This window comes from Choloepus didactylus, chromosome 3 (assembly GCF_015220235.1).
Source record: "Choloepus didactylus isolate mChoDid1 chromosome 3, mChoDid1.pri, whole genome shotgun sequence".
NCBI lineage: Eukaryota > Metazoa > Chordata > Mammalia > Pilosa > Megalonychidae > Choloepus > Choloepus didactylus.
Window position 1 is genome coordinate 177,299,070 of NC_051309.1, and position 17,428 is coordinate 177,316,497.

General features: G+C 37.7%; 1 pseudogene; it reads left to right on the forward strand.

Moving 5' to 3' along the window:
* LOC119530552 overlaps positions 1 to 14,448 on the forward strand; it is a 32,565-nt pseudogene extending 18,117 nt beyond the window's left edge.
* Positions 14,449 to 17,428: the final 2,980 nt, after the last annotated feature.

Genomic DNA, 17,428 nt, shown 5'->3' on the forward strand with positions numbered 1-17,428 from the left:
AAGCAAATAAATGTAAAAGTAGGCACTCATGGAAGTGAGGGACAAAAATGGTATGACCTACAAAGGCTAAATAGCAAAATGGCAAAAGAAAGTCCTGTATTATCAGTAGTGACTTTAAATGTAAAAAAAGCAGAGATTGGCAGAATGGATAAAAGAACATGACCCAACTATATGCTGTCTGCAAGAGACTCACCTTAAAGTCAAAGATACAAGTAGGTTGAGGGTGAAAGGACGGAAAAAAATAAACCATGCAAGAAGTAACCAAAAGAGAGCTAGGGTGGCTAAACTAATATTGGATAAAATAGATTTTAAGTGAAAAACAGTTATGAGGGACAAAGATGGTCATTATATACCAATAAAGGGGACAATTCAACAGAAAGAGGTAACAAAATGTATGAAGCAAATACCATCAGATTTGAAGGGACAAATTGGCAGTTCTATATTAATAGTAAGAGACTTTAGCACACCACTATCAATAATTGATAGAATATTTAGTCAGAAGATCAATAAAGAAGTACAGGACTTGAATGACAAAAAAAAAAGGGAACAGGGCACAGTTCTGATTGAAGTGTTGGCCTGAGAAGCTCACCCTCTGGATCAGGCAGCCTTGATCCTTTCCAGGCAGGAGCCTGGGGCACCCACAACACATTGTTTCCACACACAGAAAACTGCAGTGAGTGACTGAGGTGCCCATCCCCACCCTCAGGGCCAGAAGCTTCTGGTCCAGACGCATCCTGCACTGCTGGCAGCTGGGACTGAGAGTCAGGGAAGCCCTCCCACTCAGGAACACAGCGGGGCACACAGAGGCGAGGAGGCAGTGGTGTGATATATTTAAGATACGGAAAGAGAAAAATTCCCAGCTAAGAATTCTTTATCCAGCAAAGCTGTCCTTCAAAGATGAGAAAGTTTAAAATATTCACAGATAAAAAGGAGCTGAGAGAGTTTGTTATAAAGAGACCTACCCTACAAGAAATTCTAAAGGGAGTTCTGCCGGCTGAAAAAAAAAAACAAGGCAGGAGAGAGAGGCTTGGAGGAGGGTATAGACATGAAGATTATCAGAAGGGTAACTGAAAGGATAGAAAGGGAGAAAAAAATAGATGTGACAAATAAAAGCCAAAGGATAAAATGGACAAAGTAAGGATGGTAAGTACATTTAATGGCTGAATTGATAGAAAAATATGATTCACCTATATGCTGTTCACAAGCATATAGAAAAAATGGAAAAAGATAGTCCACACAAGCAGTAACAAAAACAAAAAACAAAAAACAAAAAACAAAAAACAAAAAGAGCTGGGATAGTTACACTAACATCAGACAAAATAGACTTTAAATGAAAAAACGTTACAAGAGACAAGGAAAAAAAGAGACACAAAAAATGTACTGGCATGGTAAAATGTTTGTAATTTATAGTTAAGTGAAAAAAAGCCGATTAGACAATGGTATGTACAGTCTGATCTGATTTGGGGGAATAATCATGTATATATATGTATATATATAGTCTGATAGAAAAAGATTGGGAGGATGAACACCAGAATTTAAACTTGGTTATTTTTGGGTGGTTTTTATTTCAATTTTTGTACATTTAAATATTTTCTAAAAATTTTATAAACAGCTTTGTCAAAAAAATAAATTATTTTTAAAGGAAAGAAGAAACAAGGACACTCTATTAATAAAAGGGGCAATTCACCAAGAAGAAATAACAATCATAAATATGTATGCACCTAATCAAGGTGCCCCAAAGTACATAAGGCAATCACTGGCAAAATTGAAGGGAGTAATAGATGTCTCTACAATAATAGTGGGAGACTTCAATACAGCACTCTCTTCAGGAGGTAGCTAAAGAGAGGATGAATAATTACACACAGGGTGTACACATACAGTGGAATATTGTGCATCTACAGAAAGGAATGAAGTCGTGAAACATGCAACAAGGTTTGAAGACATTATGGTGAGCAAAATAAGCCAGAAACAAAAATACAGATGTATGGTTTCACCAATATGAACTAACTATAATGAGCAAACTCTGAGAACTAAATTAGAGAGCATAAACTACCAAGAAATAGAAAGTGGACAGAAATTGGGCAATTGATGATTAAGGAGTACAGAGTGTCCAACAACGTTCATTATAAAGGTTAGGAAATGAATAATACCACAGTGCTGTGTAAGGGTAGCACAATACTGTAAGTGTAATTAACAAAGTGGAGTGTGAGTATGGTTGAAACAGAAAGGCTAGAGTTGTGTATGTCACCAGAAGGAAAGCTAGAGGATAAAAAATGAACTGTATAACTTAGCAAAACACAGAATGGACTATGATGGTTGTTAATTGGATAAATATAAAAGAATTCTTACATAAACTAAAACAAACATATGTCACTACTACAAGGTGTTAATAATAGGGTGTTATATGGGAGAAATACAATTAATGTAAACAAAGGTCTATAGCTAAAAGTAACATTGTAATATTCTTTCATTAGTTGTAACAAAGGCACTATACCAAAGCTAAATGTCAATAATAGAGGGATATAAAGGGTATGGGTTTTTTTCTTTGGAAGAAATGAGAATGTTATTCAACATTGTGCTTGAAGTTCTAGCCTTGGCAATTATGTAATGAAAAGAAATAAAAAGCATCCAAATAAAAAAGGAAGAAGTAAAACTTTCATTATTTATAGATGACATGATCCTATATATAGAAAGCCCCAAAAAATCTATGACAAAGCCACTACAACTAATTAACAAATTCAACAAAGTAGCAGGATAAGTGATCAAAACATGCAAAAATCTATGGTGATTCTGTACACTAATAATGAACTATGCAAATGAAAGAGGATCCCTATCTTATATCCTATACAAAAGTGGATCAAAGACCTAAATATAAGAGACATAAAACTCCTAGAAGAAAATTTAGGGAAACATCCTCAAGATGTAGTGATAGGAGGTAGTTTCCTAGACCTTACACCCAAAGCACAAGCAGTGAAAAAAAAAATAGATAAATTGAACCTCCTCAAAATGGAATACTTCTGGGATTCAAAAGACTTTAACAAAGGGGCAAAAAAAAAAAAAAAAAAAAAAAGGCAGCTGAATCAATGGGAGAATATATTTGGAAACCACATATCTGACAAGGTTTTGATATCCAGAATACAGAAAAAAAAAAATTCTACAGCTCGATAGAAAGGCAAACAACCCAATTTAAAAAATGTGCAAAAGACTTGAATAGATATTTCTTCAGAGGAAATACAGATTGCTAAAAAGCACAAGAAGAGATGCTAATCTTCACTAGATATTAGGAAAATGTAAATCAAAACCATGATGAGATATCATTTCACACCTACTAGAATGGCTGGTATTAAACAAACAGGAAACTACAAGTGTTGGAAAGGATGTGGAAAAATAAGAACACTCATTCACTGCTGGTAGGAATGTAAAACGGTACAGCCACTGTGGAAGATGGTTTGGCAGTTCCTCAGAAAGCTTAGAGTTGTCCTACAATCTGGCAATTCCATTACTAGGTATATACCCAGAAGAAATAAAAGCAGGGACGGAACAGACATTTGCACACTGATGTTCATACTGGCATTATTCATGATTTCCAAAAGATGGAAACAACCCAAGTGTCTGTCAACCAATGAATGAACAAACAAAATGTGGTTTATACATATGATGGAATATTATTCAGCAGTAAGAAGGAATGAAGTCCTGAAGCATTTGACAACATGAATGAATCTTGAGGACATTATGTTGAGTGAAAAACATCAGACACAAAAGGACAAATGTATGATCTCATTAATACAAGCTAATTATGATATGCAAACTCATAGATACAGAATATAGAATATAGAATATAGGTTACCAGGAGATAGAATTAGGCTAGAGAATGAGGATTGGCTGCTTAAGATGTGTAGAATTTTAACTAGATTGAATTTAAATGAGTGAAAATGGGTAGAGGTGATAACACATTATCCTGAGTATAATTAACAGTGCCGAATAGTGTGTGAATGTGGTTGATAGGGGAAGTTTGGAGTCATATATGTCACCAGAAGAAAAACCAGAGGGTAAAGCATGGGACTGTATAACACAGTAAATCCTGTGGTAGACAATAACTGTGATTAACAGTACAAATATAAAAAATTTCTTCCATGAACTAGAACAAATGTACAAAACTATTACAAGGAGTTAATAATAGAGTGGTATATGAGGGAAATGCACCTATTATAAACGATGGACTAATGTTAACAGTAATATCTTAATATTTTTTCATCAACAGTAACAAATGTACCACACCAATGCTAGGGGTCAATGATGGTAGGGTGGGTGTAAGGGGTATAGAATGTTTTAGGTTTTCTCTTTTTTTGAGGGGTAGTAATGAAAATGTTCTAAAATTGAATACACAATACACAACTATGTGATGATACTGTGAGCTACTGATTGTATAGTTTGGGTGGATTGTTTGGTGTATGACTATATCTCAATAAAATTGCATTAAAAACAATACCTAGAACTGTTATTATGGGAAAGTACCCCTAGTGAGGAATCTGAGAATGAAGATGCTGATTCTTCCCCATCTAGTGAGCATTAGGAAACTGAAGAAACTTGTTCTTTTCATATACCACCAGATGTTTTTGATTCTAGCGAAGAACTGGTCGTACTCTCCTATACTGTAGCATATTTATCTGAACATTTACCTAAGAATACCAAAGTAATATTCCCTAAAAATGAGAAATGGAAAGGCCTCACTATAATAACTGCAACAAATGAGTCATACCCCACAAGACCTATATCAGAGACTATCAAAATTATAATTGAGAGGGAGGCAAAACTAGCCCAAAAAGAAAGGGAGAAAAGAAGTAATGATGCAGAGCCTGAGAAAGACTGGGAAACTGTAAAAGTAATAAGAAGAACCTCCACAATGTTGTCAACAACAGACTGAAAGACCACCCTGCTCTTTATGATATGAGTCATAGTTACAAGATTATGAATGCATTCTTAACCAATTACATGCTTGCTAAAATGATGTAATGATTTTATTTAAGATTTTTTATTAATCCAGAAATACATATGTCTCTTATCTTAGTTCACTGAAGTTTTAGTACAAACCACAGGGCACTTGCTTTTTTGATTAAGGTTGAACTAAGACTTCATTGCTTGCTAAACATAAAAAAAAAGAAATGTGACTCATATGATTAAGATTGAAGTTTTAGGTAAGAACCCCATATGCCAATGTCAGAAAATTTCATTAGATTGAAGATGCAATCCTTATCGTTTACAGTATAAATACCCTGTGCTAAGAATTTACAGGAACTCTCTTCTCATATTCAGCTATGACTGGAGAGACTACTGTTCCCAGGCTTGGTAATACATTAATATATACTTGCTCTGTAAACCTGTTCCTTTTACCTGAAGTGCCCTTTTAAGAAATACATGTAAGACTCTAATTCTTGCCTTGAGAGCTCTTTGCTTTAAAATTATTATTTACCCAATACTCTTATTTGAGTGGGAGTTTGCTTAAAGTCCAAGCTTACTGAATTGGAAACAGATAAGGTTTGAGCCTTTTCTAAAGGTAATCACTAGCTTGAAGTGTAAAGAGACGAACCCATGACACTGTACAAAACAAACAGTGAACACTAATGCAAACTATGGACTACAGTTAGTAATATAATTATAATAATGTTTCCTCAATTGTAATAAAGGTGCCACACTAATGCAAAGTGTTAATAATAGGGAAAATTGTGGGGGTCTTTGGTATATGAGTGCCCTGTATTTTCTGAAATATTTTTCTATAAACCTACAACTTCACTAATAAAAAGAAAAAGAAAAAACCAAATCATATGGAGACCTTGATTCAAAATATACAAATGTAGCATAGTATCTCAGCCTGTGGATTCTGATTCAGTATCTGGGATGGGGTTGTGCCATGCACACTTTTTAAAGCCTTCCCAGGTGATTCTGAACCAGACCCCTGGTTGAGAAGCAGTAACACAAAGAACAAATTTTGTATTTTTTTTTAGATGCCATTTTTTAATTATTGTACATCCCACCAAAAGGATACAAACTGCCGTTTCACTCTGTTTCACAGTTTTCCTTGTTTTTTTAACTTTTTTTAAATCAACTGTGTGAAAAATAAAAAAAATAAAAAAATAATTTAAAAAAAACCATACAGTAAAAGAACATTTCAAAGAGACCATAACAAGGGAGTAAGAAAAAGACAACTAACCTAAGATAACTACTTTACTTCCAACATGTTCCTACTCTACCCCAAGAAAGTTACCTAATATAGCAACATTTCTGTGAACTTGTTGCTACCATACCCATCAGAAATTAACAGACCATAGTCATTCCTGGGCATTCCCAGAATGTTAAATTTACCCACGATAGCTTATCTGTTCTTGGATTATTGTTCCCCCTTCCTTAATTGCTCTCTATTCATAGTTCCTCTACATTCTACATTCTAAACCATTTGTTTTACATTTTTCAAAGTTCACATTAGTGGTAGCATATAATATTTCTCTTTTTGTGCCTGGCTTATTTCTCTCAGTATTATGTCTTCAAGGTTCATCCAAGTTGTCATATGTTTCACGAGATCGTTCCTTCTTACTGCCTTGTAGTATTCCATCATGTGTATATACCACATTTTATTTATCCACTCATCTGTTGAAGGACATTTGGGTTGTTTCCATCTCTTAGCAATTCTGAATAATGCTGCTATGAACATTGGTGTGCAGATATCTGTTCATGTCACTGCTTTCCGATCTTCTGGGTATATACTGAGAAGTGCAATCGCTGGATCGAACGGTAATTCTATATCTAGTTTTCTAAGGAACTGCTAGACTGACTTCCAGAGTGGCTGAACCATTATACAGTCCCACCAACAATGAATAAGAGTTCCAATTTCTCCACATCCCCTCCAGCATTTGTAGTTTCCTCTTTGTTTAATGGCAGCCATTCTAATCAGTGTGAGATGCTATCTCATTGTGGTCTTAATTTGCATCTCTCGAACAGCTAGTGAAGCTGAACATTTTTTCATGTGTTTCTTGGCCATTTGTATTTCCTCTTCAGAGAACTGTCTTTTCATATCTTTTGCCCATTTTATAATTGGGCTGTCTGTACTATTGTCATTGAGTTGTAGGATTTCTTTATATATGCAAGATATCAGTCTTTTGTCAGATACATGGTTTCCAAAAATTTTTTCCCGTTGAGTTGGCTGCCCCTTTACCTTTTTGAGAAATTCCTTTGAGGTACAGAAACTTCTAAGCTTGAGGAGTTCCCATTTATCTATTTTTTCTTTTGTTGCTTGTGCTTTGGGTGTAAAGTCTAGGAAGTGTCCGCCTAATACAAGGTCTTGAAGATGTTTTCCTATATTATCTTCTAGGAGTTTTATGGTACTTTCTTTTATATTGAGATCTTTGGTCCATTTTGAGCTAATTTTTCTGTAGGGTGTGAGGTAGGGGTCCTCTTTCATTCTTTTGGATATGGATATCCAACTCTCCCAGCCCCATTTGTTGAAAAGACCATTATGACCCAGTTCAGTGACTTTGGGGGCCTTATCAAAGATCAGTCAGCCATAGATCTGGGGGTCTATCTCTGAATTCTCAATTCAATTCCATTGATCAATATGTCTGTCTTTGTGCCAGTACCATGCTGTTTTGACAACTGCGGCTTTATAATAAGCTTCAAAGTCAGGGAGTGTAAGTCCTCCCACTTGGTTTTTCTTTTTAAGAGTGTCTTTAGCAATTTGAGGCGTCTTCCCTTTCCAAATAAATTTGATAGCTAGCTTTTCCAAGTCTGCAAAGTAGGTTGTTGGAATTTTGATTGGGATTGCATTGAATCTGTAGATAAGTTTGGGTAGAATTGACATTTTAATGATGTTTAGCCTTCCTATCCATGAACATGGAATATTTTTCCATTTTTAATGTCCCCTTCTATTTCTCTTAGTAGAGTTATGCAGTTTTCTTTGTATAGGTCTTTTACATCTTTGGTTAAGTTTATTCCTAGGTACTTGATTTTTTTAGTTGCTATTGAAAATGGTATCCTTTTCTTGAGTGTCTCTTCAGTTTGTGCATTTCTAGCATATAGAAACATTACTGACTCATTTGCATTAATCATGTACCCCGCTACTTTGCTAAATTTATTAGCTCTAGTAGCTGTATCATTGATTTCTCAGGGTTTTCCAGATATAAGATCATATCATCTGCAAACAATGACACTTTTACTTCTTCTTTTCCAATTTGGATGCCTTTTATTTCTTTGTCTTGCCGGATTGCCCTGGCTAGCACTTCCACCACAATGTTGAATAATAGTGGTGATAGCAGGCATCCTTGTCTTGTTCCTGATCTTAGAGGGAAGGCTATCAGTCTCTCACCATTGAGTACTATGCTGGCTGTGGGTTTTTCATATATGCTCTTTATCATATTGAGGAAGTTTCCTTCAATTCCTACCTTTTCAAGTGTTTTTATCAAAAATGGATGTTGGATTTTGTCGAATGCTTTTTCAGCATCTATTGAGATGATCATTTGATTTTTCCCTTTCGAATTGTTGATGTGTTGTAATACATTGATTGATTTTCTTATGTTGAACCATCCTTGCATGCCTGGAATAAACCCCACTTGGTCATGGTGTATGATTTTTTAATGTGTCTTTGGATTCGATTTGCAAGTATTTTGTTAAGGATTTTTGCATCTATATTCATTAGGGAGATTGGCTGGTAGTTTTCCTTTCTTGTAGCATCTTTGCCTGGTTTTGGTATTAGATTGATGTTAGCTTCATAAAATGAGTTAGGTAGTGTTCCATTTTCTTCAATGTTTTGAAAGAGTTTAAGTAAGGTTGGTATCAGTTCTTCTGGGAAAGTTTGGTAGAATTCCCCTGTGAAGCCATCTGGCCCTGGGCATTTGTTTGTGGGAAGCTTTTTGATGACTGATTGGATCTCTTTGCTTGTGATGGGTTGGTTGAGGTCTTCTATTTCTTCTCTGGTCAGTCTAGGTTGTTCATATGTTTCCAGGAAATTGTCCATTTCCTCTACATTATCCAGTTTGTTGCTATACAGTTGTTCATAGTATCCTCTTATAATTTTTTAAATTTCTTTGGGATCTGCAGTTATGTTACCATTTTCATTCATTATTTTGTTTGTATGGGTCTTCTCTCTTTTTGATTTTGTCAGTCTAGCTAGGGGCTGGTCAATCTTGTTGATCTTCTCAAAGAACCAACTTTTGGTGATATTTATCCTCTCTATTGTTTTTTTTTGTTCTCTATGTCATTTATTTCGGCTTTGATCCTTGTTATTTCTTTTCTTCTACTTGGTTTAGGATTGGTTTGCTGTTCTTTTTCTAGCTTCTTCAGTTGACCCATTAGTTCTTTGATTTTGGCTCTTTCTTCCTTTTTAATATATGCATTTAGTGCTTTAAATTTCCCCCTCAGTACTGCTTTTGCTGCATCCCATAGGTTTTGGTATGTTGTGTTCTCATTTTCATTTGTCTCTATATATTTAACAATTTCTCTCGCTATTTCTTCTTTAGCCCACTGATTGTTTAGGATTGTGTTGTTTAACCTCCAGGTATTTGTGAATTTTTGAAGTCTCTGATGGTTATTGACTTCTAATTGTATTCCATTGTGGTCAGAGAATGTGCTTTGAATAATTTCAATCTTTTTAAATTTATTGAGCCTTGTTTTATGTCCCAGCATATGATCCATTCTGGAGAAAGTTCTGTGAGCACTAGAGAAGTATGTGTGTCCTGGTGATTTGGGATGTAATGTTCTATATATGTCTGTTAAATCTAATTCACTTATCAGATTGTTTAGGTTTTCAATTTCCTTATTGGTCTTCTGTCTGGTTGATCTTTCTATAGGAGAGAGTGATGTGTTGAAATCTCCCACAATTATTGTGGAAACATCAATTGCTTCTTTTAGTTTTGCCAGTGTTTCTCTCATGTATTTTGTGGCATTTGATTGGGTGCATAGACATTTATGATTGTTATTTCTTCTTGTTGAATTGCCCCTTTTATTAGTATGTAGTGGCCTTCTTTGTCCCTGAAAGCATCCCTGCATTTAAAGTCTATTTTATCTGAGATTAATATTGCTACACCTGCTTTCTTCTGGCTGTAGCTTGCATGAAATATTTTTTTCCATCCTTTCACTTTCAATTTCTTTGTGTCCCTCTGTCTAAGATGAGTCTCTTGTATGCAACATATTGATGGTTCATTTTTTTTAATCCATTCTGTGAATCTATATCTTTTAATTGGGGAGTTTAATCCATTTACATTCAACATTATAACCATGAAGGCATTTCTTGAATCCTTTGGTTTATGTTTGTCATATATATTTTTCCCCTCTCTTTATTAATAACCTTTAATGTACCCATACCGAATGTCTCTAGTACTGAACCTTTCTCCAAGTCTCTGTCCTTTCTTTGTTTCTCTGTCTGTAGGGCTCCCTTTAGTACCTCCAGTAGGGCAGGTCTCTTGTTATCAAATTCTCTCAGCATTTGTTTGTCTGTGAAAAATTTAAGCTCTTCCTCAAATTTTAAGGAGAGGTTTCCTGGATAAAGTATTCTTGGTTGGAAATTTTTCTCACTCAGAATTTTAAATATGTTGTGCCACTGCCTTCTCGCCTCCATGGTGGCTGCTGAGTAGTCACTACTTAGTCTTATGCTGTTTCCTTCATATGTGGTGAATTGCTTTTCTCTTGCTGCTTTCAGAACTTGCTCCTTCTCTTCTGTGTTTGACAGTGTGATCAGAATATGTCTTGGGGTGGGTTTATTTGGATTTATTCTATTTGGAGTTCGCTGAGCATTTATGATTTGCGTATTTATGTTGTTTAGAAGATTTGGGAAGTTTTCCCCAACAATTTCTTTGAATACTCTTCCTAGACCTTTACCCTTTTCTTCCCCTTCTGGAACACCAATGAGTCTTATATTTGGACGTTTTATATTATCTATCATATCCCTGAGGTCCGTTTTGATTTTTTCAATTTTTTTCCCCATTCTTTCTTTCATGCTTTTATTTGCCATTCTGCCATCTTCCAGGTCACTGATTTGTTGTTCAACTTCCTCTAGTCTTGTACTATGAGTATCCAGAATCTTTTTAATTTGGTCAACAGTTTCTTTAATTTCCATAAGATCATCTATTTTTTTATTTAGTCTTGCAATGTCTTCTTTATGCTCTTCTAGGGTCTTCTTGATATCCTTTGTATACCGTACTATGGTCTCATTGTTCATCTTTAGTTCTTTGATTAGTTGCTCTAGGGACTGTGTCTCTTCTGATCTTTTGATTTGGGTGTTTGGGCTTGGGTTATCCATATCACCTGGTTTTTTCATATGCTTTAGAAATTTCTGTTGTTTTTGGCCTCTTGGCATTTGCTTAACTTGTTAGGGTTCTTTTAGGATTTGTAGACCAATTGAAGTCTCTATCTCTAATTTATCAGATCTACTGCTTCGTGGAGTACACTTTCTCTAACTAATCAGCAGGTGGCGTCCACGAGCCACCTGTTCTCCACAAGCCAGTTCTCCCCTGCTTTGCCTTTGTGGTGAGTGGGGGAGTGAGTCTTATAGGGTCCAATTGGTGTTACCAAGCTTGCGTGTTAGTTGGTGTTGCCCGCCCTGTATATGGGGCGTGTGTCTGGACGGTCAGGGAAGGGGAGTGGCTCTAACAATCAAATCTCCCTTGTGTTCCTGGAGTTTTAAAGCTGCTGCAATAGTCTAATCCTTTAGTTCAGTCCTGCCACAGTTAGTCTCTGCCACTGACCCACTAGTCCTTGGTGTTGGCATATGGCCCCTGAGACTTGCGAGGGGGTCCCTCTTCCAGGCCGTGCACCCCCTGGTCCTCTGTTGAGGCATGACTGTGCTATGTCACAGGTGAGTGACGTCCCCCCAGGGCAGTTCTGGGCTGCTGGGCTGTGTAGGGAGGCTCCCAGTCTGCTGAAATGATGGCTGAATGAGGCTTTGTTAATTCACACTGCTCCACCTTCCCAACTCTGGGACAACCAGCTGAGGGTGCAGGGAAGGCTAATGTCCATGCCCAGTTTTGTGGTGTGTGCATGTTATTTGAAGCACTTCCGTCACACTGGGTTGTCTGGGGCAGCTCTGGGCTATGGGGCTGTTGACAGGCAGGAATGTTTCCTGTCCACCAGGATGATGGCTGTGAGCGGACACCCCCCTTTTCTTGGGAAGTTGTGGTGTTTAGTGAATTTTCTCAGCCACTGGATTATTGCCTTTTGTCTCAGAGCTCTCTTAGTTCTGCTCTTGTCTTGACCTGTCCAAATTGCAAGTCTTTGAGGCTTTCTGTATTGGGCTTCTTAGAGTAATTGTTTTAGAAACAGAAAAAAAAAAAGATAAAAAAAAAAATGCCCTCCTCACAGATCTAATGGGTTATTGAAATGCTAAGAGACAAAGCAATTAGGGCCATTAAGGAAAGATCCAGGGGGCAGAGAGATCAGTTTTTCTTTGGGCTTTACATATGAGCCTCAGGGCCTGAGCTCTGCCCTTCCCCTTTCTATGTTCACCAGAACTCCAAAAAGCCTCCGCTTTTATTTTTGAGTTTTTCTTGCTGTTTTTTGCTATGCCTGTCTCCTCTCTGCTGGGCTGGCTGCTCTCAGATTCTCTGGTGTCTGGTCTCAGTCTGTCTATGGTTGGAGTTTGGATAAGTAGAATGAGTTTCCGATAAGAGCTGCCACTGCAGTTCTCCCTTCTCCTTCCCAGCGCTGATGGCCCCTCCTCCCACGGGGCTGAGCCTGGCAGGGAGGGGCGCGGGTCCCCTGGCCGCAAAAACTTACAGATTTCACTGATATCAGCAGTTTGACGTGTTCATGAGTGTTGTATGAAGTATGCCCAAAGTCAAATTGCTCTGCAGTGTCCAGTCCACGCAGTTCCTGGCTTTCTACCTACTTTCCTGTAGGAGTAACTAAAACATACAGCTCACCAATCCGCCATCTTGCCCTGCCCTCCTGTATGTTTTTAAAGAGAAGTCTTTCTACACACAGATTACAAAATCTGAATCAAGAAGAAATAGAAAATCTCAACAGAACTATAACAAGTAAAGAGATTAAATCAGTCATCAAAAACTTTCCGTCAAAGAAAAGTCTTGGACCAAATGGTTTCACTGATGAATTCTACCAAATATTTTTTAAAAAATTAACACCAATTCCACATCAATTCTTCCAAAAAATTCAAGAGGAGGGAACACTTCCTCATTCAAAGAGACCAAATTTACCCTGATACCAAAGCCAGATAAAGATAGCACAAAAAAGAAAATTACATACCAATTTCCCTTATGAATATATATGTAAAAATCCTTCACAAAATACTAGGAAACTGAATACACCAGCATATTAAAAGGATTATACTCCATGACCAGGTGGCATTTGTCCTGCAAGGGTGGTTCAACAGATGAAAATCAATGTAATACAACACATTAGGAGAATAAAGGAAAAATATGACTTGATCTTCCCAGTAGATGCCAAAAAGGCATTTGATAAAGAGCAACACCCTTTCTCCTCACCACCAGAGCTCCCGGGTTCCTGGGCCTGCAAAACACACCTCAAGCCATGGGGCCCAGGAATGACAGACTCAAAAGTCTGTGGGCCTCCCTGATTGGAGTCTATGAAAAAAAATGGAGAGCTTTGTGTGAAAATCGTGACCTACCTGGTAGAGACTGGTTTGTGAACAACCCCAGTGGTGGTCCTTGAGGCGCTGGGAGCCGGAGTTTAAAGCAGGTATTGTGGGGAACATGTCTAGTGGGAAGAGGGATTATCAGAGAGGGACCTACCTCCAGAAGTGGTCTCTTGAGGTGTCATTTTAAGGAGATTGTGACGGATGGTAAGAGTTACCGTGCTGACCCAGATAAGGCAGGCCCTCCTGAGCTGCAGTGTACTGCCTGGGTGGATGCTGCGGTGTTCATGTACCCTCAGGTGAATGAAATCAGCTTCGAAACTGTGCCCCTGGTCCTGGTGGGTACTCAGGCTACCATCAGTGCTGCGACCTCCCTGGCTGTCGATGAGAGCAGGATCCACAAACTCTCCATAGACTTAAAGCGTTTTACCTGCTATGAGACATGCAAAACCTACGGGCTCAAAGTGGAGCACGTCTTCCAGGATGTGGCACAGAAGATAGTAGCCACACGGAAGAAGCAGCAGCTGGCCATCGAGTCTTGCAAGTCACTGTCTAACACACGCGGTCACTCGGCAGTGTTGCTGCCTGGGTCCCAGAGAAGCACCTCAAACAGGCCACAAATGCGGCAGCAGCGGTTTCAGCGACTGCTCATCCTCAAACTCCAGCACCAGGCAACCAGCTGGAGCTGCACATTGAGACAATAAATGGCTGCCTCCTCCAACTCTACATCCATCCACAAGCAGTCATCTCCACTTTTCCAAAGGATGCGGACTTGGACGAGGGGAAAAAGGTTTCAGAGTGCAATATGGACAGTATGGGGAGTGGCCACACCATCCCCATCAAGAATCCTGTTGAAGTAGAGCAGCAAGTCCCCGAAAAAGGAGCGGAATAAAAAGTATATTTATGCTCTGTGACAATGGGTTGCTTTGCTAATTACCAAACTATCTCTGATTAATTGCACCTAGCTTGAGTTAAAACTTTTGGAGTGAGGGCTTCTGATGAGAGTGCCACAAAGGCTACCAGCAGTAGATGGTCTGATTAGGGCACTTTAGATAATTCAAATGTTAATTAATTTCCCCTAGGCTAATATATACAATTTTTCTCCCAGAATGTAAACCAAAAGTTTGATCACAAGAAGCTGTTTCAGTAAACATTTGTACTGCTAAAATAACCAAGTGGTAATGAGAATTGTTATAGAAGATTCAAAAAGGAATCAAAGATTTTACTTCACTGAATTGTGATGTGAATACATTCAGCTAAGTTATCTCATTAAAAGCATCAATGAAGCCTCACATACAGACCTCATAATACCCAGGAGCATTTTTTGACTATTTTCAGTTCTTAATGTTTCCTTTATGTTTGGGCAAAGATCATTGGATTTGCAAGTCATTTCTGCAATTTGATTTAAATAGGGAAGGACAAGCATTGATTGAGCTTTAGTATTCTTTCACTGAAGATCCAATTCTGATTTACAATTTCTTTCTCATCAACACGAAACGACTAAAAGTAGGACTAGATAGTAAACCACTTCTTTGACAAAGCTTCTTCTGCATAAATGAAAGAAATTCTTCTGCTTCCAGTAAAAAGACAACAATGAGAGAAACCTGAACAAAATAAAAACCATACTTTTCTATGGCACTAGTGAAAAGCACTAGACACAGGAACTGCTTAAAGAATGGAATTTTAAAAAGAAGCGAGCCTTTCACAGATGAGCAGAGAACCGCAGCAAGTTCCACACCTCTGGGCAGCTGCCTTATTTAGTGAGGATGGAGGATCAAGCCTGCCATAGGTGGAAACTTTGGGGAGATAAGGAAGAAGTAGCCTCGCCTCAGATGATGGTGTGGGTTGGAGAAACAGACCAAAATCTGAAAGACCCCTGTTCTGTTTTGCTAATGCTGCCCGTTATGCAAAAATACAAGAAATGGATTGGCTTTTAAAAAGGGAGGTTATTTGGTTACAAAGTTACAGTCTTAAGGCCATAAAAATGTCCAAGCTATGGCATCAGCAAGTATACCTTCACTGAAGGAAGGCCAATGGCGTCGGAAAAACCTATGTTAACTGGGAAGGCATGTGGGTGGCATCTGCTGATCCTAGATTGTGTTCCAGCTTCTCTCTCAGCTCCTGTGCCTTCTTTAAAGTGTCTCTCTTGGATGCAGAACCTTCTTCTGTCTGTGAACACTTTTATACAACTCCACTGATTCAATTAAGGCCCACCCTAAATGGGTGGGGTAACATCTTAATGGAAATTATCCAATCAAAGGTCTCGCCCACAGTTGATTGAGTCACATCTCCATGGAAACATTCAATCAAAGGATTCCAACCTAATCAACACTAATACATCTGTCCCCACAAGACTGCATCAAGGAACATGGCATTTGGGGGACATAATACATCCAAACGAGCAAAACCCCCAAATGCAAAAACAAATTGGCCTGACAATTCTAAACGCTATCCCATGTCCCAAATTTTGCTATGAAAATTGCAGTGGAGAAAGAGCTGGCTCCTTCTCATAATGATTGCATTCCACAGCCCTGTCAGAGTTGAATAATAAAGGAACAAAAAAAAATATCTGACAGTGCAGCTCCACTCCCTCTCAGTTCAAATGCTGCCAAGGGTGAAAACACAGTGGCATAGAAAGTTGGAGCTTGGGCTAAACACTAGTGAACTCCCATCTAGCTAATGTTAAAATCCTGTCCTTCAGGAGTAATACCTCAAATTATGGGTTTATACATTTTCTCTTCCTGTTCTTAGAAAGGGTAGAGAGACTTTAGATGAACCAAAACTAAGACCTGAATGACTTATGATTATTTAATGTGAGTCTCTGAGGTACATTTGCCTTCAATGGGAAATATTACATTCAATACTGCAGGAATATGCAAGTCAGCTTCTAAGTTTAGATTATTTAGATGCTGGGTTTTAATGGCTGTCATTGCTGAAAAATCATGTCAAAAAGATGTACACATCCGTAAGGAAGAAATGCATCATTACATGATAATGTCTAAAAATAACAACACATTCAATCACATTTTCACTAAAAATTATTAATAACAATTTTATTGTAAACAAAGCATTTTGTGTTTATGAAACAAAAAATAAAAATAAAAAACATTTAATAATTATCTTCCCTATGTTATAATTTTAATTTAAATGTGTATTTTAATGTATATACTTTATCAATAAATCACATATGTATATAATTTATAAATGACAATAAATATGTGCCTTTTGTGAGTTCATACTGGAAAACTAGAACTAATTTAGAAAAATACATAGCATTACATTCTTCATGTACCTGAGTTTGTGGCCTATGAAAGTCAAACTGACTGATCTGGTTACTCATAAGATTAAAATTCAAGACTGTGTCCCTCTGAGACTACTTATTCTTTATTTGTTCAACTCTGAAAAGTGTTGATTTACGTATCTTATATGTAAACTTGAAAGCTGAAGTTTAAAAGGTAGCCCTCAAAGCATAGTGATGAAACAAATGGTTTCAATCATTGGTTCTATAACTTTATGGAGAATAGGTCTCACCTGCAGAACTTGATTTAAACAGAGTCAGCCCTGAGCCCTACTCCCAAGACTGATTTATTAGGTGCAGTGGATTGACTTGTGTACCACAGTTTGGACATATGATTGCTCCTTGTCTGGATTCTGGTGGGTGTGGACCCATAAGATCTCTTCAAGGTGTTACTTCATTTAAGGTGTGTGACCCAACTGAGTCAGGTTGGGCTTCAATGGGATTACTGGATCCTTTATAAGCAGAACAGAAGTCAGACAGGGAGATAGATGCATGGGGAGCAGCCAGAACTGGAAATCAACAGAACGTGGAAGAGAAAGAAA